Source organism: Venturia canescens, chromosome 11, assembly GCF_019457755.1.
Source record: "Venturia canescens isolate UGA chromosome 11, ASM1945775v1, whole genome shotgun sequence".
NCBI lineage: Eukaryota > Metazoa > Arthropoda > Insecta > Hymenoptera > Ichneumonidae > Venturia > Venturia canescens.
Window position 1 is genome coordinate 14,516,818 of NC_057431.1, and position 22,490 is coordinate 14,539,307.

The 22,490-nt window shown below is 33.4% G+C and overlaps 1 protein-coding gene across 1 annotated transcript in view; it reads right to left on the minus strand.

Annotated features, from left to right (window-relative positions):
- Window positions 1-22,490, minus strand: part of LOC122418197 (alpha-tocopherol transfer protein-like) — a 232,972-nt gene that overhangs the window by 203,592 nt on the left and 6,890 nt on the right. The gene's annotated exons all lie outside the window — the stretch shown is intronic.

The window sequence follows — 22,490 nt, forward strand, 5'->3', positions numbered from 1 at the left end:
ACGACCGTTTCATAGTTTTCGATGACCAGGTATATTTCCCCATAATTTTCGTTATCCAGGTCGACGGCTGCAAAGTTTTTGATGTCTAGGTCGACGGCTCCATGGTTTTCGTAGTTTAGGTCGATGGCTTGATAGTTCTTGATGTCTGGATACATTTCTCTACGGTTCTGGACGTCTAGGTCGACAGCTTGATAGTTCTCAATGTCTAGGTATATTTCTTCGTGGTTTTCGACGTCTAGGTCGACAGCTCCATAGTGTTTGATGTCTAGGTATATTTCTGTACGGTTTTTGATGTCTAAGCCAACAACTCCACTGTACGTATATTTTTCTATGGTTTTCGATATCCAGGTTTATTTCTTCATAGTTTTCGCTATCTAGGTTAACGGCTCTAGAGCTTTTGATGTCCAGATAAACTCTACGGTTTTCAATGTCTAGGTCGGCAACCCCATAATTTTTGATGTCCAGGTATATATCTGTACGGTTTTCAATTTCTAGATCAACGGCCCCATATTTGTTGATTTACAGACATTAGGGCGTGTCAATAAAAAAATTGTTTTTTGTCTTCAAAGAACATCTTTCAATTGGTCCAGTATCATAAGATATGACGCCTGTCCAAATTTCAGCTCTTTAAAATATTTTTTAGAGGTCGCTCATCGCGATTTTCTCTGTTTGCCATGTAAACAACCCGGGGAGCACATCACTGGCGACTTTAGAATTTTACAACCTGAAGAGTGGTCCATGTCGGATCATTCCCAAAACAGGTTTTTATAGGAAATCGAACGCTCTATAAAAAAGATCTCTCATCATTTCGTGATAAATATTCTCTTTCGACAGTTATTCACTGTCAAAGTTGAGCCGATAGTAGATTTTTAACTTTTGCGCTACTTTTCCAGCGAAGCTGTTAGATTCATCAGAATACATTGCAAGAACTTTTTAAAAAATCACGTCATTCTCATCGAAATTATCTCAAAAAAAAATTCAGATTGTCAGAAATTAATAATTTTCTGCTTTCCGAACTCATTGTTTGAAGGCGAATGGCTATTTTCATCGAATTTATCGTTATGTAAATAGTTTATTATTTGGAAATACTTTGTAATGTTTACTATGGATGGAGATTCTAAAAGACGTTAGAATTTTTTTAATTCTCTTTCAAATAATTTTTTTATTATTAAAAAAATCGCCTGAAGCTACACCGTAAATGTAGGTCCTATGTTATCGGCGGAACGGAAAGACTTATTGCTTACTTCACTCCACTTCACTTTACGCGTTCGCTTCGGTTGACTTTGCTTTGTTCTGGTTTATAAGAAAAAAGTTTAAGGAAGGATTTAAGTGAGTTTGTATCTAAAGATTCGCTAACATTTTTCAAAACTTTCATGTGCCCCACGACTTCCTGGGAGTCGATATTTCACTGTGGTCTAACCACAAAGATATAAAGAGAATGTGGAATTTTTTTACAAATCTGAGGGTGGTAAACGGTGTTGCAGAGTGTAGTATTTTGTCACTAGAACGATGTAATCATTGTTTAATGAATCATGAGGAACAATTGCAGCATTTTATGAAGGTTGTTCAAGAACACCGCTAACGTTTCCCAGATTGTTAAAAAAAAATCTGAAATGAACATTCTTTTTTTCATATGGGCGTTTATTATGTTTATTCGTTTCTACGTGTACGCTTGCAGATTTTCAATAATGCATGCTGTCAAGATGACCCCACTCGATGAAAAAAGTTGTGCCCGTACATCGCACTCATTAAAACAAATTAAGCACTCTCAGCGCAAACGCAGCAATGGTGAAATATCGATGCTCCCGACAAGCGCATCGACCCTCGATGTCATCACCGAAACTTCGAGAAAGAATATCACGCTATATTGTCGCGAGAGGGGGAAAACCCCCCGAGTCTATAAATTTACCAACTAACCAAAATCCGACAGTCTTTGACGAGAATTGTAACGATTGGTCTCGAGGCAATAAAACCTCGAATTTGTAACTTCTTAAATAAACTTATTGTTAACTTGTTGTAAAAGTATCGAGTTGGAGTTCAGCTCTTTTGGCCTAAATCCCTTAAATACTCGTCCTTGATAACTCGTCCCTTCGCGACGGCCTTCGCGGATACAACAATGAGTTCGGAATACAGTAAATTATTAATTTATGACAATCTGAATTTTTTTATGAGATAATTTTTGTAAGAATGATATGATCTTCAAAAAAGTTCTTGTAACGTATCATAATAAATCTAACAGTTTCGCTGAAAAAGTGGCAAGAGACCTTTTTTATAGAGCACTCGATTTCCTACAAAAACCTGTTGTGGGAGTTATCTTACATTGACCGGTCCGCGAGTTGCAAAATTTAAAAGTCGCCAGTGATGTGCTCCCCGGGTTATTTAAATGGGAAATAGAGAATCGCGATGAGCGACCTCTGAAAAATATTCTAAAGGGCTGAAATTAGGACAGGCGTCGTATTTTATGATACTGGCAATTGAAAGATGTTCTTTGAAGAGAAAAAAAAAAAATTTTCGACAATGCGGTAGGAAAGAAGAACGTGGGACGTTATTTCTAGAAATTCTTGCCAATGACAAATAAAAGTTGAAAAAGTGAAAACATCATTAACCCATTGAAGGGAACACTTTTCTATTGAATTTTTTTCAAAACTGATAGGCAATCTAACGCTTTTTGGGATCGTTAATTACGATTCTTGTATCAGGATTGAAAAATTTAAGATGGCGGACGTAATATGAAGACTGTTAGATCAAGTTTGAATTTTGGAAAATTTGAAGAATTATTTTGAAAATTCGAGCGTGCGGAAAAAACTAAAAAAAATGATGGTACTAAATATCAAGTACAGGTAAAACAAATTTTAAGCACTTGGAGACTCCTTTTAAGAACAGCCCAATTTGTTTTGAAAAAAAAAACATGTATTTTATATTTAAATTATTTTTTCTCATAAGTATCTCATAATATATGAGCCCTGAAAAATCTATAAAATACTCAAAAGTATAAATGTATTGCAAAATACAACGAAAAAAAGGAAAAAACTTGAGAAAGAACGTGATACATATATGTACCTTCCCTCAAAGTGTTAATGTAAATGAAAAATAAATACAATAAGATTAAAATAGACTAAAATAGCGATCTAGATGACGCTTAATGAGAATAATGGGCTATTAACATCATTTTTTGAAGTTATCGAAAAAATGGTACACAGGATCTGAATTTTAACCTCGAATATTGGTTTGGTAGTTAAAAATACGTAGGAAAAGTATTACGGTATCCGCCGCACATCCAACTTTTTTACTTTGTGTGCCTGTGTAATTAATTAGCTTAATAACATATCCGTAATATTGAATGAAAGGCAGAATTCTATAATAGAAAGATTTCCTCTTCTTTGAATCACAAAAAGTGACAGACAGCTTATATATAGAAAAATATTAGATATTGGGGTGATAAAAAATAGTATATTACACACGTAGGGCAGGAAAATAAGGAAAGTCTCAGATCACATGTAATTGTCGGCCGAGGTGAAGCCGAGGCTGATAAACATGTGGTCTGAGGCTTTACTTTTTCCTGCCCGAGGTGTGTATACGATTTTTCTGTCCGACGCAGGCGGAATGCGGCAACTTCGACCCGGAGGACAGAAAAAATAATTTTTATTTTCGTTCGAAACCAAGCTCATAAGTTTCGTTTAAATATCAAAATAGACCAGCTAAAACATGAGTCCTTAATATTAATATTAAGTTAGTGCGCATCGCTTTTGTCGATTTCCCATAAGATACCAAAAAGTTCGGGGCATATTTTTGTAGAGAATTCAACGCTCTATAAAAGAAGACCGATATCACTTTTCGATAAATCGACTCGGTCAACAATTATCCAAGGACAAAGACAAAATTCAAGGTCAATATATTTTTTTCTTCAAAAAACTCTCAGATTTTTGAGTTCAAAGAGCCTGCAATGGACTGAAACTATGTTTGGAAGCTCCAATAATTCGAAAAAACACACCTATCGATTATGTGGTCTGGAAACGCCAGAATTTTGCCAAACCGTAGCCAAGTATCAACCACACCGTGGACTCAAAGACTTGACATACAGTAGTCAATTAGGATGAGTCAGAGGGGAGCCACCGAGGTGTAATTTTTTACTTGTGTGGACATCGAAAATTGTGGAGTTGTCGACCTAGCATCGAAAATAGTAGAAGAATATGCCTAGAAATCGAAAAATATGGAGCCATCCCTCTGTACTCGTGTTTATTCTTATTGAACTGCTCCGAAATAGATTGGCTTCAAGACGCTGTCGCAATAAAAGGAGCGGTGCAGCGCTACCAGAAAACCGCTCGCGCGCTTCAGCGCGCGGGATGCACCCTAGTATTGTTAAAAACTTGTGTATTATGTACTAATAAAATACTTGTCCTCCGATTGTTCTCAAAAATTTAAGTGCTGCACATAACTCAGATGGTAACTTTTTTGATTCACTAGAACTTTCTCAAGTTCCTGATTGTACCCGTAGGAATGAATATTCTGAATTATCATTAAATACTTGGCCTCGAATTGATATCATAAGTTTTAATGCTGGACGTAACTTAGAAAGAAATTTTTTTCAATCGATTTTTTAAAAAATGTTTATTTTGATTTTTCGTTTTTTTATTTCTTACGTTTGATTTGATTTTTTTGACACTTAAAAAAATAATTACAAATTAGTATTTTTTTAATGTAATGTTCTTTCAGGATTTGTGAATTTATTTTTAATTGGTCTTTTGAAATTCTTTACAGTTGGGTTGATAATTTTTTTTATGGAAATTTTTTTCACATTTTTCGTGATATATTATCGCCAGCAAAAGTGATCTCAATGTCTAACCTTTCCGGAACGTTGGTTAAAACTAGTATTATAAAAGTATGTATACATACTTTTTTCTCACTCATGTCAGTTTTTTCAAGATGGCGGTTTTTGCAAAATAGCATGATGAAAATTTTCGTAATTTTTTTTCTCGAAAGTCTCAACTTAACAAAGAAATGATACAGAACAAAAAGTGTAGAAAATCATCTATTGAATACGTTTGATTTTTTTTGAGAATTTTTTGAAAAATTTCGAAAATTCTGAAAAAATTCACACGTAATTTTTGAATGATTCTCAACAATTTTTGTTATATAAAATTTTTTTGTGAAGTTGAAACTTTTTGAAAAAAAATTGATTTTCCATCGCGTAATAAATAGATTCATAATTTTCTTCTCAAAAAGTTTCAATTTTAGAAAAAAATTTTATAGAACCAAAATTGTTTAGAATCATCCAAACAATACGTGTGAATATTTTCAGAGCTCTTAAAATTTTATAAAATTTATCGAAATTGAAAAACACAAAAAAGCTAGAAAACTTGTGAAAAAAACCATACGTATTCTTTAGATGATTCTCAATACTTTTTGTTCTTGAATATTCCTTTGTTATATTCAGACTTTCGAAAAAAAAAATCATTCAAATTTTCATCATACTGTTTTGAAAAAACTGCCATTTTGCAAAAATTGAGTGAAAAAAATGTGTTTATAACCAGTGTTCTGGAAAGGTCAGACCTTAAGAACACCTTTGCTGTTGATAATCAAGAGATTCGGTAGAGTCTCGGGACAAGTACATTGACAGCCCTGTCGTCTGCTAGCCCGTAGCTCTCGCCGAGACTATATATCTCTGAATAAAACGATTCGTGATAGTGGGGGTAAAATCGACATGTTATTTTGTAGAATAATAAAACTCAGGAGTCATTTCGCAACTTGAAAATTGAAGTTTGAGCCAATTAATAAATTCTCTTTCGATTACGCCCAAAATCAGCATGATCGGTGGCGTAATTACTGAGAAAAAACTTTGCACGGGCTCAAGATTATGCAAAAGTACCAACACATTTACGGAGTTGACGCATCTGTATATGGGTTTAGGCCGATTCATACAAGGGCGTCTTAATGCCCATCACAACAAATCACCGTTGAGAATCTATCGGTCTCGACCAATCGCCGATGAAAGAATTTCTGATAATCCTCTATACTTTCTTGTATACCGTCTGTTATCGTCTGTTAGGCCCTCTACACATGGTCAATAATATTGCACAGTAATATTGCACGATAAGTTTGTATGGTGTGTAGTGCGCCATAAATTTAAGATAGCTCAAACTTCTGTTCAATGATTGCGCAATGTTTCAATACTACATCTACACGTTCGATAATATTGTGCAATCACCTACATTGCGTAATATTATTGACCGTGTGTAGCAGGCCTAATAATGTAGGTTATATATACGAGTTCCCTTTGATAGCTGTGTGGTAACGAACCGGCCGAGGTTTGACCTTACGAAGTGCGGAACAAATGTAACAAACGTTCGCATAGTTAGTGAATAATATAAATAAGGCAAATCAGTTTATTAAAAATAGGTCTGGAAGTTGTAAGGAAAAATGTTCGTCAACCTATATAACGTCAAATTTTTTTTTTGCGATCTGAAATATTATGGTTGATAATTAATAAAACAAGAACACACGGAACTGTTAGTATATATGATGTGAGAAACTCCTATCGAATAAATGTTTTCTAATTTATTTTCGTGTCATCATTATTTTTGAATATTCCCATATTTTGCTTCCTATTGAGTTTGGCTCTGCTCTTTCCGATCCTTGTTTTGACTCCATCGGTTTGCAGCGGATCGATACATATTATTAATTGGTTGCCTAATATGTGTCCTATGATTTTCTACTATTTCTTCATGCTGATTGTGGTAACGTGATCCAGGAGGTTTTCAACTATGATCATCGCACATTTTTTACATCAGATTCTCAAAACAGTTTCTGGTCTTGATATAAGTGTAGTTATTCTTTTTCCACCTGGTCTGTCAAGTAATAAATTTTGAAACTTGTTACAAAAAGTCTTTGGATGCTTTTTTTGCTGATAATATGAAAAGTTGAATCTTCGGAATGCAGTAGGCAAACACAAATTTTGACAACAATACTTATGAAATGATGTGTATGATGAGTATTTCTATTCTGCAAACTGCAAATGTGGAATTATTGGTGAAAACATTCCTTACGATAAGTCTATAGTTGCTCAGTTTTGGATGCGATTAAGTATAATGCCTGCCAACATCATGGAAACCTACAGAATTTCTGAATGTTATGTGCGCTATGGTATTTTAATGTAACATCATGACTTCTAACAACTTTTCACTATAATACTATAAATTTGGATCATTGAAATACAGCAAAAATCTGCAAACTATAAAATTTATATACTGTGCCATTCATTTTACTTTTTGACTCTTATGTTTAAATATGAGTTAAAAGTACTTGTCCGGCCCATCACTTTCCATTAAACTTGTTTATTTACATAAAAATCAGGGCTTTTTTAGAACTGATGGAGCACAAATATTCATGCAGAGGGAATTTAGAGAGTTATCTTCAAGTAATTTTCTCTTAATTACACTAATTTAATAAGAATGGAAACAAATTGTCCTATAATATACAAGGGATGTTATTGTGCATCGATAAATAAAAAACATTTTGCACATTAAATATGTTAAAGCTTCCAAAATAACTCCCCAGTTTGTATTTCCATGACGGCAGTTTTTACTTCTCATTTCTTCCAGCGAACGAATTTCATTCGGCATAACTAACCTATACTATTATTAACAGCATTAAACTAATAATAAATCGCACATTTCAATAAATTTTTAACCGGATTCTGCCGTACAGTTTCGTTTTTTTATGATTGATTTTTATTTGAATGGAAAGTGATGGGCCGGACAAGTACTTTTAACTCATATTTAAATATAATTTCTATCGATCCAATCGACGTCGAATATTGTGAATAATATCAGAAGCTCCTGAAAGTCTGAAAAGAATCGATTGTCTTATAAGTCTCTGCCACCATAGAGTAAGAAATGACTAGCTTGCATGTGATTTTTTTGGATTTAAAAGCTTCTTAGACCAGTTTAATAATGTCAACATTTGGAGTTACTCATAAATTACTTGTCCTTCGATTGATATCATAAATTTTAGTGCTGCACGTAACTCAAATGGTAACTTTTTTCAATTTATTAGAAAATACTTGGCCTCGAATTGATATAATAAATTTTAATGCTGCACGTAAATTAGATGGAATTTTTTTTAATTGATTTAGCCCTTCGAATCAAATAAGAAGAATGAGGCATCAGTTTCCAAAATGATTTCAAGCGCGATTTTTCGGTTTTTATTTTTTACTTGTTATTTGATTCTTTTAACACTTTAAAAAATAGATACAGATTAGTTTTTTTTTAAAGATAATGTTTTTTCAAGATTTGTGAAATTTTTTTCGAATTGTTCTGTATTTTTTATATAAAATAAATTTTTTGCCCATTTTTTATAAAAATTTTTTTTTAAGTTTGTTTTATGGATGGAATTATCAGCAAACGAGGGACCATCAATGTACTTGTCCCAACCTTTTTTTCCTAGGGGTATGGTTATTTGAGTGCAGCAACAGTAACAGAAATCGATTTGAAGGGAAAAAAAACGTTAAAAATTTTTTACTTTTTATATCAAAACGCAAAGATAATGAAGATTTCGATTTAATTTTACAATATAAATGCCAGATTCTGAAAGAGCACCCTCAAAATCCCCCTATATCAGATTTTGGAGAATTTTTCTTTTGTTCCTCAGTTAAGGAGTTTCGGTACAAGTGACAAAATATTACCATCTCATTCAAATTTATACAGTAGATTCCTTGACCTATTCTGCACGTGTCCTCCAAATTTCAAAATGATCGTCTACACCGTTTCCACAAAATCTACCAGAGAAAAGTTACTTTTTAACATGGAGTTATACGTACGCGATCGGTCAACGTTAGTTTTGGGCGTGAATCAATACGAAAAAATGTTAAGATGTTTATGGAAAACTATCAAACCACTCAAAATATGATAACAATTATGCTCTCAAAAAATGAAATGATTCGTCTACATCGTTTATGAATTATTCATTTTTTTATCAATGAAAGTGACTTATTTTGCTCCCACTCTAAACACGAAAGGGCAAAATGCTGTAAGGATTGTGAATGGCGCGCGAGTTTGAATACCACTTATCACCATAGCGTGGTTATTCGGTCAAGAAAAAACATTTTTGAATTTGATATATTTTTTGTTTATTGTTTCACAATACCACAAAATTTTGTTGCTTACACATTTCAATATAAACTATATTGATTGAGAACAAAAATAGACCATTAATCAATTACTGATTTTTTTTATATCGTTTCTTTTATATGTGATCAATGTTCGAAAGATTCGATTTTTCACTTTCGTTGCGTAAAAACTCAAAAATGTTGTTAATTTTTGATTTCGTTTTAATTGCTTGTAGTTTCCCGTTTTTTCGTTGGTTCAAAAGTGCTATTATTTTTTCTTTTCCCTCATTGTGAAATGTTGCAACTAATATATCGTAATCGATACTAGCATCTGCAAATCTCTTTATCAAAATCTTTGATAGCACAGCCGCTAAGGGCAGCAGCGTTTGAATTATTTTTTGCGATTTATCACGATTAAGAAATAATTCTAACTCTCCATCGAAACTCGTTTTGTTGTTTATCACGTCTTCTATTCCAAAGTGGTATTGCACGAGCTCTTGGAGTAAATAGACGTCATAAATTGCATTACGTGCATCTTGAACGTTTAATGACATCGTTTCACTCGCAAGTGTCGTCAAGGTACATTTACCTTTTCCTTTGCGATCTGGAAAATGTTTTTTAAACATTGGCAAAGTATCTACGAAACCTGCTACTACATTACGAAATTCATCTACTCTTTTCTCACTGTAAATAACGCGTAATAATCTAGGTGCATCAAGTGCACAGTTATGAGTAACTAGGATACACAGCCTATTGTTTCGCAATTTGGGTGGGGTTCAATATGTCGAATAACTGAATTGTAGAACGGTCGATATTTCGAAATTTTAAAAGTTGTGATATCAGTTTGGAGAAAAATAAGTAATTTGAAATTCTTATTCCCGATGGACTATTCACCAGGCGTGTTTAATGAAAAATTCATTCTTTGAATTCGTATTTACCCGAAAATATGTATTTCAATAGTTTTCATTTCGAATGCAATTTTAACAGACCATCCGAATTTCAAAAGTTCATATTTTCGAATTCAAAATGGAGAGTAATTGTTTTACAGACAGACCAGAATATAGAGTAGCAAAAGATCGAAAGTGAATTTTTCGAGCCTATAAAACTTAGATATGCGGAATAGCGATAGCTCGAAAAGGCGAAAGTCAAAATGGCGATGTTTAAAATTGGAGATCACCGGTCTGAGTAAGTGAGTGAGTGAGACGCGTGTATTTGGAGCTCCGCTGCATTTCTTTATTTTGATCGATCAACTTTTTAACGTTTCGCTATTTTGACTGTTCGACTTTTTGGTGTTTCATATTATATTTTATTATATAATATAGTTATTATATTTTCAAAATTGTGAATTTTCACAGTATCGCTGACTGTAGTAATTTATGAATCAAAAGAGTGATAGTCGAATTTTCGAAAAATCGACATCGTCCTATGGGCGATTGTCACATTCTATTTTCGATGTAAAGGTGCTTCGAACCTTGCAGTTTCTGCTTTGTTTATTTTCGGCATTCAAAGCTCTAGTCGAATCTATCCGTCTCCATATTATCATTCGAAGTTTATAAATTCGAGATTTTAGCTGTTCGAAATTTTAGTCATTCCAACATTTGATCCCCACCCCGCAATTTGAATGCAAAACAAACAATTTGAATGAAAAGTGATCGACCGGACAAGTACTTTTAGCACATATTTAAACATAATTTGTACCGATACTGATATTGTGAATACCAAGGGATCCTGAAAGTCTGAGAAGAATCGATTTTCTTCTAAGTCTCTGCCACCATAGAGTAACAAATAACTTTTACTTTTGATGTAACTTTTTTTGCATTGGAACGTTCCTCAGAACTATTTCATATTGTGAAAAACTTGTGTTTTATATACTAATAAAATACTTATCCTCCGATTGATGTCAAAATTTTTAGTACTGCACATAACTCAGATGGTAACTTTTTGATTCACTAGAACTTTCTCAAGTTCCGGATGCTTCCCGTAGGAATGAATTGCTCACGTTCTATTTGAATTTTTTTTTCCTTCACAATATAACTACGGATTTGTATTTTTTTTTATAAAATGTTTTTTCATGATTTGTGAAAGCTTTTCTTAACTGTGTTGTCGAAATTATTTACATTTGGTTTCGTAATTTTTTTCACATACCATTATGTTTTGAGTTTTTTTCATTCGTCATCCAATGTACTCGTTACTTTTGCATTTATTTAACAACGTTTTGTTCCTTTGAACCAAACATTTTTCATACATTACTAAGATTAAGCAGATTGATTTTTTTTATTCATTACATTTAAAATAGTTTTTGTTTTATAACCTGTAGTAATGAATTGCTCATTTGAAGCAAGTTTCGAGAGAATCTATCGAACAATTAACTTCTTATAAATCATCATGCATTTGTGTTTTGAACTACATGAGTATCACGTAGGGTTTCACTGTGAGACTACTGTCCAGGTGTCATAAAACATAAATTGACTTGTCTCCAATTTTCCAACAGCATTCACTGTGAACTTGAAAAAATTTTACAAAATTTGGAAAATCAAATTCTTCATGTACAATATAGATGATGCAATATAGAGGCATTATATAGATGATATTCTGTTATTATTAATTCATTTTTCGTTCGTTCCAAGAAATGCACACTACATGAGTAACATATTTAGGGTTTGTTTCACTGAGACTACCGTTCAGATGTAATGATCACCACCCATCAGAGTGTACTTGCGAAAAGACATTTATTGAAAAAATGCTTAATTAAAATTATTCCCTGCCTTGTCGAAAGAGATTTCGAAAAAGAGGGAACAAAAATTTTTTAATCAAATTACGGCTAATTTATTTAAAAATTCAAAAAATTGCAACGAATTATAAATTTCAATGTTGAGTTTAAATCGTTAAATAACGACACGATTTCAACGACTAAGGCACTCGAATCTAGATATCGCGATATTGATCGATTGGAATAATGAAATCCAACATAAGGGGGCCACGCCGTATGGCAGCCGGATTTTGTGGGATTTTTTCGCGATTTTTTTGCGGCAAGGAAAAAATATATCGACTTTTGAAATTTAAACGGTTTATTCAATGGTATTTCAAGTCTATGGTAGAATTTTTTAACTCTGATATCTCGGGTAGATTCGGTGTAAAGCTACTCCACAGGAACCCATATGTTTCTTTATAGTCTCCACGATTCCGGGGGATCGGTTCATCTGAGATCAAAACACCAAGGAGCGTTTTGATTTGTGAAGCAGTGGTTATCACCTGAATAAAAATCATACAGAAATATTAAAAATTGAAGGATTTTTCTGTTTTGAAACACCTGATTTCAATTTTTCAAAATGTTGCGTAGCTCGATAATCCTTCAATTTGTAATATTTCTGTATGATTTTAGTTCAGGCGATAGCCACTGCTTTACAAATCAATCCGCTCCTCGGTTTTTTGATCGCGATAAACGGAACCCCCGCAATCGTGGAGACTATGAAAAACGGTGATACGACATAATTTCACATGACAAAATGTCACCGAGACAAAATATCACACGATAAAATATCACAGCGACAAAATATCATACGAATAAATATCACTGGGATATGAAATAACCCACAACAAAAAATTACAATGACTATTTATCGAAGCCAGACATGAATTTTTCTAATCGATTGATGTTTGACACTGTATATACGTGTGAGTGGTGTGTATAAGACTATGGATAACGAACACAATACAACATTGTGTTTATGTGTGATCGTGCGCGCGCGCGTGCGTGTGTGTGTGTTTATTTAGTCGTGTGATATTTTGTCGCGGTGATATTGTGTCGTGTGATATTTTGTCGTGGTGATACTTTGTCGTGTGATATTTTGTCGCTGTGATATTTTGTCCGTGATATTTTGTCGCTGTAATATTTTGTCCGTGATATTTTATCGTGTGCTATTTTGTCGTGTGATTTAATGTCATGGAACCGGAAAAACATATGGGGTCTTGTGGAGTAATTTTACAACGAATTAACCCGAGATATCAGAGTTAAAAAATTCTATCGTAAAGTTGAAATACCAATGAACAATTTCTTTAAATTTCACGTCTATGTTTTTTTCTCGCTGTAAAATATCGCGGAAATACCCCAAAAACGCGGCTGCCACGAGGGATGACCCCCTGAAGCCGAATCAGTTTTTTTTTAAATAAAAATCGTTTTATTATACACCCAAGTTGTTTTAGGTATTTACATACACACACATACACACAAGCGGACATATTTTATTTCGAACTTGAATTTTACTTTGTTGGAATTGAAAACTCTCCGTGATAATCGATTTAGTCTTTTTTATGAAAAAAAAATTCCACCAATGCAAAACGAAAAAAATACTGATTTCCTCAGTTTCGAATTGCCAATAGAAATTTTGTAATCAAGCATTTTCGAATAGTCTGTCATGCGTTTACAGACAATGAGATTATACTTATTTTCTATATTTTTGTAGTCCCTTGTTCTCCTTCGTCATTCCTGTTTTGGGTTATTTTATTATATTCTCCAATAACAAACATCGCCAAGTCTGATGATACTATCTCTCACAGAGAGCTAATGAGAAAGAGGGGAGGCATGGATTTTTATTTCTAATATTTCAGAATCCGGACTACATCTCAAGATGTATATAGAAAAATAACCTTTCTAAATATTTTATACCATCAATCCGTAAGTTGTTGACAATTTTCGGTTTATTTTCCATCATATAACACTCTTGGATTCCTCGGCCTTTATTTCTCTTTTATTCTTCTTCCTTTTTTTCTCATTACTTTCACTAAACTATTGTCCTATTTTTATCTATTTTCTACACAACCGGAAAAAATTGGAACAGTGTCGGTGAATTGTTACTTTCGCGATCATTATAACCTCATCTAGTTCGTTAGCATTTAAACAACACACCATACGTGCTATGTCACGAAAATATATAGGTATATACTTTAGGGTGTACGGAAAAAAAACGATATTTTTTTTTACTTTGCATCCAGCCGAAAAAGGTCATTCAAGGTGGAAAAAAAAAGAATCCCAGAAGGAGAGGTCACCAAAAAATTTTTTCGAATGGCGCTTTGCGTTTGAAGATTTTCCATAAGAATAACCCAGGAAATGATTGAGACCTCCGATCATTGTATCATAACTCTTCAGGAAAAAATCGTACAAAAACGACAATGATGTGTTTTTATAGAAAATCGATTCACCTACAAAAAAAGTCCTTATAAACATTCAGCTTGGAGCAACCATTCTCGTGCTATTACCTTTCGAAGTTGGATCGATAGAAATAAAAATTTCATAAAACTGTCGAAATCAAATTTTTGGTTTCACAAACAAACTTCTAGGAACTTTTTCGTAGAAAATTACTTGCTCTTTTAGAAAATCGTTATTATTATTTGAATTTTATAATTTGAATAAAATTACTCATTTTTATGATTTTTATCAAATTATTGTAAACATGTTTCGTGCTTGGTTTCCGTGCAGGATAACAATGATTTCCACTAAAAAAAACCCTTAAATATAAACTTTCCATCTCGTTTTCATTACAATTGGGTAGGAAAAGGAATAATAAAAGAAACGGCATTTATCAATAATCGGGTTTCAAAAGTCTTTACTTTTTGCCATGATTTTTTTTCACCCAGTATCATACATAAAATTACAAATGAGGGTAATTAACGCTTTTGCTTACACGGGGTAAGATTATTTAATACCCATTGCTATTTTTAAGTGCGCCTTTATTGCAATTGGGGTATTTTTCACGATGAGATTGTATTATTTTCAATAAATATTGTAACTGCTCTTCGTTTTTGGTCAATGAGCCGTTGTAGGCTTCTATCAAAGCGATGCCACGTTCAGCCACGTCATTGACATCTTTCAAATTAAAAAAAAAAATCTGAGCAGCTTAAATAACTGGCATTTTCAAGCCATAAGCCCATATTTACCCTCAGAAAGTCATGCGGAAAATTAAATTGGTTGAAAAGGAATAATGATTCTTGTGTGACGAAATAGCTTATATCCTTTGAAAGCAACGTTTTGTAATCATTTTTTTTAATGATTACTCGCACCGAAGGAATTTTAGATTTTCCTCGAGATTGCAACATTTCAGTCTTCATGCTCACCGGTACAGCATTGTCAAAAAGAGCATTGTTCGAATAATAATAAAGATTTTCTAAAAGAGCAAGTAATTTTCTACGAAGAAGTTCCAAGAAGTTTGTTTGTGAAACGAAAAAATTGATTTCGACAGTTTTATGGAAATTTTTTTTCTATCGATGCAACTTCGAAAGGTGATAGCACGAGAATGGTTGTTCCAAGCTGAATGTTCATAAGGACTTTTTTTGTGGGGGAATCGATTTTCTATAAAAACATATTATTGTCGGTTTTGTGCGATTTTTTCTTGAAGAGTTATGATGCAATGATCGGAGGTCTCAATCATTTCCTGGGTTATTCTTATAGAAAATCTTCAAACGCAAAGCGCTATTCGAAAAAATTTTTTGGTGAACTCGCCTTCTGGGATTCTTTTTTTTTCACCTTGAATGACTTTTTTCGGCTGGATGTAAAGTAAAAAAAAAATATCGTTTTTTTCCGCACACCATAATATACTTGTATTATGGCACCAGAAAAAACAGGTATATAAAATTATATACAGGTATATAAAATTTATTATGGCACCAGATTTGTCACTAAATAAAAAACAAATAAACATCAAAAATGTGTGCGAAAACCCGACCCATTTTTTGATGAAATTAAAAAATAAATAATTTATATCTCTTCAACGCGTTAAGCTACAGAGATCGAAAAGGTCGCAATCGAAAGAAAAGAATTTATTTAATTATTTAAGAAATAAATTTTGAAAATTTTCGAAAACAATTGGAAACGCTATCGCTCCGCCAAAAAGTCTCTGGCAGCAACTCGTCATATCTTATATAAATGTACTTGTCTCAGAGTCGCTGCCGCGACTCTAGATAAACCCTTCAAATTTCAAAAGTCTATATTTTTCTCCTTGCCGCAAAAAAATCGCGAAAATCCTTGCCACAAAATCCGGCTGCCACACGGGGTGGCCCCTTATGTTGGATTTCATTATTCCAATCGATCAATATCGCGTTATCTGAAAAAAATATTCTAGTGCCTTAGTCGTTGAAATCGTGTCGTTATTTAACGACTTAACCTCAGCATTGAAATTTATAATTCGTTGCAATTTTTTGAATTTTTAAATAAATTAGCTGTAATTTGTTTTAAAAATTTTTGTTCCCTTTTTCCGATATCTCTTTCGACGAGGCAGGGAATAATTTTTTACTACACATGCGCCAAAAGTTCAACTTTCCGAAATCGGAAGGTTGAATTTTCGGTGCATGTGTGGTGAAAAATAGTATACACTCCACGGGAGTGAAATTAGACCAACTCAAACCACGTGCTTATCACCCTCGCTATCGGCTCGGGTGACAGTTCTGCCAGCGGTTTGAAGTAGTCTACTTTCCCTCCCTAGGTGTGTAATATACTATTAATTAAAAATTTTTTCAATAAATGTCGTTTCGCAAGTACATTCTGATGTGTGATAATCATTACATCTGAACGGTAGTCTCATTGAATAAACCCTACATATGTTACTCATGTAGTGTACATTCCTTGGAACGAACGAAATAGTATATTACACACCTAGGGAGGGAAAATAGACTACTTCAAACCGCGGGCAGAATTGTCACCCGAGCCGAAGGCGAGGGTGATAAGCACGCGGTTTGAGGTGGTCTAATTTCACTCCCGTGGAGTGTATACGATTTTTCTGTCCGACGCAGGCGGAATGCGGCAACTTCGGCCCGCTGCGCGGGCCGAAAGTTGCCACTTTCCGCCCGGAGGGCTGAAAAATGAATTAACAATAACAGAATATTATCTATATTGTGCCCTAATATGTAGAATTTGATTTTCCAATATTCTGTAAAATTTTTTCAAGTTCACAGTGCACAAAAAGTAGTGAAATCAAATCATAAGTCACAGCACGAATGCTATTGAAAAATTGAAGACAAGTACATTTATGTTTTATGTCACCTGGACAGTAGTCTCAGTGAAACCCTATGTGACACTCATGTAGTTCAAAACACAAATACACGATGATTTATAAGAAGTTGTTAGATCTATTCTCTCGAAACTTGCTTTAAATGAGAAATTAATTACTACAGGTTATAAAAAACCTATTTTAAACGGAATGAATAAAAACAATTAATCTGCTAAATCTTGATAATGTATGAAAAACGTTTGGTTCAAAGGAACAAAACGTTGTCAAATGAATGCAAAAGTGACGAGTACATCGGATGATAAATGAAAAAAATTCAAAACATAATGGTATGTAAAAAAAATTACGAAACCAACTGTAAATAATTTCGACAACACAATTAAGAAAAGCTTTAACAAATCATGAAAAAACATCATATAAAAAAAATACAAATCCGTAATTATATTGTAAAGGAAAAAACATTCAAATAGAACGTGAGAAATTCATTCCTACGGGAAGCATCCGGAACTTGAGAAAGTTCTAGTGAATCAAAAAATTACCATTTGAGTTATGTGCAGCACTAAAATTTTTGACATCAATCGGAGGATTTTATTAGTATATAATACACATTTTTTCACAATATGAAATATTTCTAAGAAACGTTCAAATGCAAAAAAACTTACATCAAAGGTAAAAGTTATTTGTTACTCTATGGTGGCAGAGACTTAGAAGAAAATCGATTCTTCTCAGACATTCAGGATCGCCCGGTATTCACAATATTCGACGTCGATTTCGTATCGGTATAAATTATGTTTAAATATGTGCTAAAAGTTCTTGTCCGGCCCATCACTTTTCATTTATACTCATCACTTTTGCATTACATTTGAAATGGTTTTTTTATAACCTTTAGTAATGGATTGCTCATTTTCCTGTTGACTACTTACGACACCAAGATACTGTAATATTTTTTATAAGCTAGTACCATTTATCAGCACCAAAAATCTCAAATTGTTCAAAAAAGATACTCTTTAATTTGAAATTAACAAGTCAGCGCTATTGTTCTTATTCATAAAAATATTGAAATCGTTCATTTTCAAAGCAGCAGTGAAAAAACGTATGTACAGTAGGCTGGTCCTTAACAGGAGTGTTTTCGAATTTCTTTGCTCCCAGCAGGGGCTCAGATGTTTTCAAATTGATAAAAAATAATTCACTGAAAATTTGAGCTCTCAATAATAACTCTAAGATAGTCCGCACTTGAACCTAAGATTCTTATAGAATTAACATGAGAAAAATTTCTTTCGTTCTTCAGTATTTTATAACTCTGGGACAAATAAATTCAAAATCCCGAGTCATATATATTTTCATAGAGAATTTGACGCTCTACAAAAAAGGTCTGTTATGATTTGTAGCTAAGTCTATTGGTTTAACGGTTATTTGAGCTCAAACTTTATTTTTTTTTATCATTATCAATATTATCAAGGATATTTATGAAATATCCACTTGTGTTATAAAATATATTACATATTCCTAGTAATTTTTATGTAAATACAATTCCGTTTTTGGAATTGGTTGACCTGTATCTTACACTCACGAATTAGAAAATCGAGTAAGATACCAAGTGCAACGTTCAATTTTTATTGATTAAATTCTTTGGTTTATAATTTTTTTCGGTCGTAATTTATTTTTTTATATAACACAACTACGTTTTCCTCGCTTTTCGAGCCTGCCAGCGGTACGGAAAGTAAATGTTTTACCGACTGTTAAAGTAGATTAGTGGTAAGGAGTACAAAAAACACCACTTTCAACTCCTAGGACTGGAAATTAGACTTTTCTGTACTAGCTGTACGAAAAAGTGCCTGAATGCGTACTCCGCGCCTGCGCTCCTATCACGCAGTTCGTTCATTATTATACGCCGTTAAGCAGCAAAGCTGCTGCCATCAGTTGTTCGATTACAGAACTAAACCTACCTAGAATCTTCGCGAAGGGCCAGGTACATAACCTTAGTACGTTTTTCACAGAAAGAGTAACATCATCTGTGTCGTGCTAAAGAAAAATAATAAAAGACAAATAAATGGAAAAATAATGAGTGAAAATGAAAAACATAGTAGCGATGAGTGGGCCCAGTGCACACCACCCGGTCTGAAAGAAGCAGCTGAAAAAACGAAAAATAATTTGCTACCAACAAAATCAAAAAATTATTATGATGCCGCGTACGAAACATTTATAAAGTGGAAACGAGCACACAAAACAAAAATTACATCAGAATCCATTATAATGGTGTATTTCAGCAAATTGGCCCAGAAATATAAATCGTCAACGCTGTGGTCCATATATTCCATGCTGAAAGCAACATTGAAGATAAACGAAAAAATTGACATTGACGCGTATCACTCGTTAAAAGCTTTTTTTTAAAAAAAAATCTTCAGGATTCACAAGTAAAAAGTCAAACGTGCTATCATCGGAAAACGTGGAGAAGTTTCTATCTGAAGCTCCAAACAACGAATATTTGGCAACAAAGGTAAATTGAACATTTTTTTAATGTTTGTAAAGCCAGTTTGTAATTTTATTTCCTACAAATAAATATGACGCATCTTTTACAGGTTGCGCTCATTTTTGGCATCACCGGGGTTTGTCGCAGCAATGAACTAGTGAATGTAAAACTGAAAGACATTATCAAACAGGGTGAAATACTGATCGTCAATCTGCCAAATACCAAAACAAAGAAACCTCGTACCTTCGTCATCACTGAAAATTTTGCCAAAATTGTACAACAGTATGCTGATCTACGTCCACCAAATGCAGCAACGGAACGATTTTTCTTGAATTTCCAAAAAGGAAAATGCACCTCACAAGTCATCGGGATTCATAAATTTTTCAAAATGCCAAAAGAAATCGCTATTTATCTGAAGTTGGATAACCCATCGAGCTACACCGGCCATGCCTTTCGCAGAACCTCGACAACATTGCTCGCAGACAGCGGAGCCAATATTACAACTTTAAAACGCCACGGTGGATGGAAATCCAGCACCGTCGCAGAAAACTACATCGAAGAATCAATAAAAAATAAATCAAAAATTGGCAACATATTATCAGAGGCAGTGAATTTTCCCTCAGCCGGACCTTTAAAAAAGAACACCAATGCTCCACCACTGAAACATCGAAAAATTGAAACAATTACAAGCACTAAAGAAAATGTTGATAGAGAATCGAGTGACAGCAATTCCGACTCACCCAAAAAACAAAATTTTATTTTTAAAAACTGTACGGTTAATATAATCCAAAAATGAAAAATTTCGTTTCATGAAAGGTACAGATCAAGTACTCCCATATTTATAAATCGTCATTTATCACAGAAGATTCCTCAGCGAAATTAGCAAACTCGATACAATCTATTACGGAATATTCCACACCGTACAACATCTATATTTGATTCATGAAAAATTCGTTCGCAATGATAATTTGAAAATTTTTTTTTTTATTATAAATTCCATTGTCTTCGTTGTTACATCTTTATTGAAAATTGAAATTTCCCAGAAAACAAAAGTTTATTTTGAAAAACTGTACCATTAATATCATCTAAAAATGAATGTAAAAATAAAAAACTTGAAACATGAACTATATGTTTATCTAATTACCTGGAGATTTTAATTTATTTAAAAATCATAAATGTTGTTCTCGGGAGGCTCCGCCCCCCAGACCCCCGCGGGGGGCTTCGCCCTCTGCGACCCCCCTCCCACGCGTTACAACCATTAAGTGAATGTTTTATACTACATGCAGTTAGTATGATACATTCCAAAATGAAATATTATTTTAAAAAATATTGTGCAATATTCAGCTTTGATGGAGCTCGGAAACGTGGTTTTGTTATATAAAGTATCGTGGGTACCTCGGAGGCAACGGCTTTCAACGCTCGGCGTTGAAATTGCCACTTTGCCTCCTTGATACATAATGTACTATTATTTTTGTGATCTTCATTTTGTAGGTTGCAATTTGTTTTTGTAATGTTTTGTCTTTGTATTTTTCGTGGTTGTATTTTATTTGCGTCCAGTGTTTCTTCTTTTGTATTTTTTTTTTCGATGTGCTTGGCAACTTCTGCATTTATTTGACAAAATTTTGTTTCTTGAATTGAAAGTCTTATAAACATTGATTTTCATGATTTTACCGGTGACTGCCTTAAGGGCATTCATGCTGTAAAAAATAGTCAAGTAGACTATTAACATATTTATTGACTATTAACATGATTATTACTTGACTATTAACATTAATAGTAGAAACAACGACCGGGCTTGCCGGCACCCTTTCCCATCATCCCACTGACCACAGCTTTGGTGTGGTGTCTTTTTTAGTGATTTAGAATCGAACCAGGGGTGGAATTTGAGAAAATGAATTTCAACCCCAAATAAGAACCACCCTAATAAACATGTTAAGAATTTTTTTTAATCAAAGAGGGTCACCGTCACAACGTCATTGAATTGACATGGAAAATGACCCATATACAAAAAAAAAGTTTTAAAAAATCGAAAAGATCGGATGATTTGTCTTCGAGTTACAACTGCAGCAAATTTTAAAAATGTAGTATTGAGAAAAAAGAGTTTAAAGATAACCGCTGAACGGGTACTCTTTAGAAGAGTGTAACTCAAAAATTATTTGAGATATTCATTTGAAATTTTATTATGTTATTTTCAAAGGTATCAACTATCGAAATACCTATACAAAAAAAAATGGGTAATTATTCGGAGGTGGGGCTCCTGCTGTATTTTTTTTTTAATTATTGAATCATTATTGCTCTTTAAATTAATACGTTACTCGTGAACATCATCACTTTATTGCATGATTTATAAAGAATATGATTGCAGGAATTAAAAAAGTATCTAGAATGTAAAAATGTTGGCCGTGTCAGTTTTTTGTCTCTGCATTACGAATTTGAATAAGAGATAATTAAAACACATCCTCAGCGGAGACGAAGATCGTGTCTGTTATCGACCCACGGACTTTGAATCGTACGTCCATCTTGACGATAATGTGGAAAAAAACTTGTTGTCCATGGACCTATTCTTTACGTTGATGCGCACAAGATAAGTATGCGTGATCAGAAAAAATGAATGAGCAAACATAGGGTACAAACCCAGTTACTGGCTATGTATCACTATTCGGCCTGTATATTCATACTATATATGAGTCGAAATACTGCTGAAGATGTTTTTAGCACTCTCCTCACTTATTCAAAATCGACTACTGATAAATGGCAATCGATTGAATATTTCACCCTACACACGATAAAATGCGAACGACTAAGGATAAATATCTTTTCTATATCTGTTCTTCGAAACAAAGTGATAACCATTACTTCTTGATTAATGAATTATAAAACGGTTGTTCTCATTGAACACTAGAAATCAATGACGATCAAG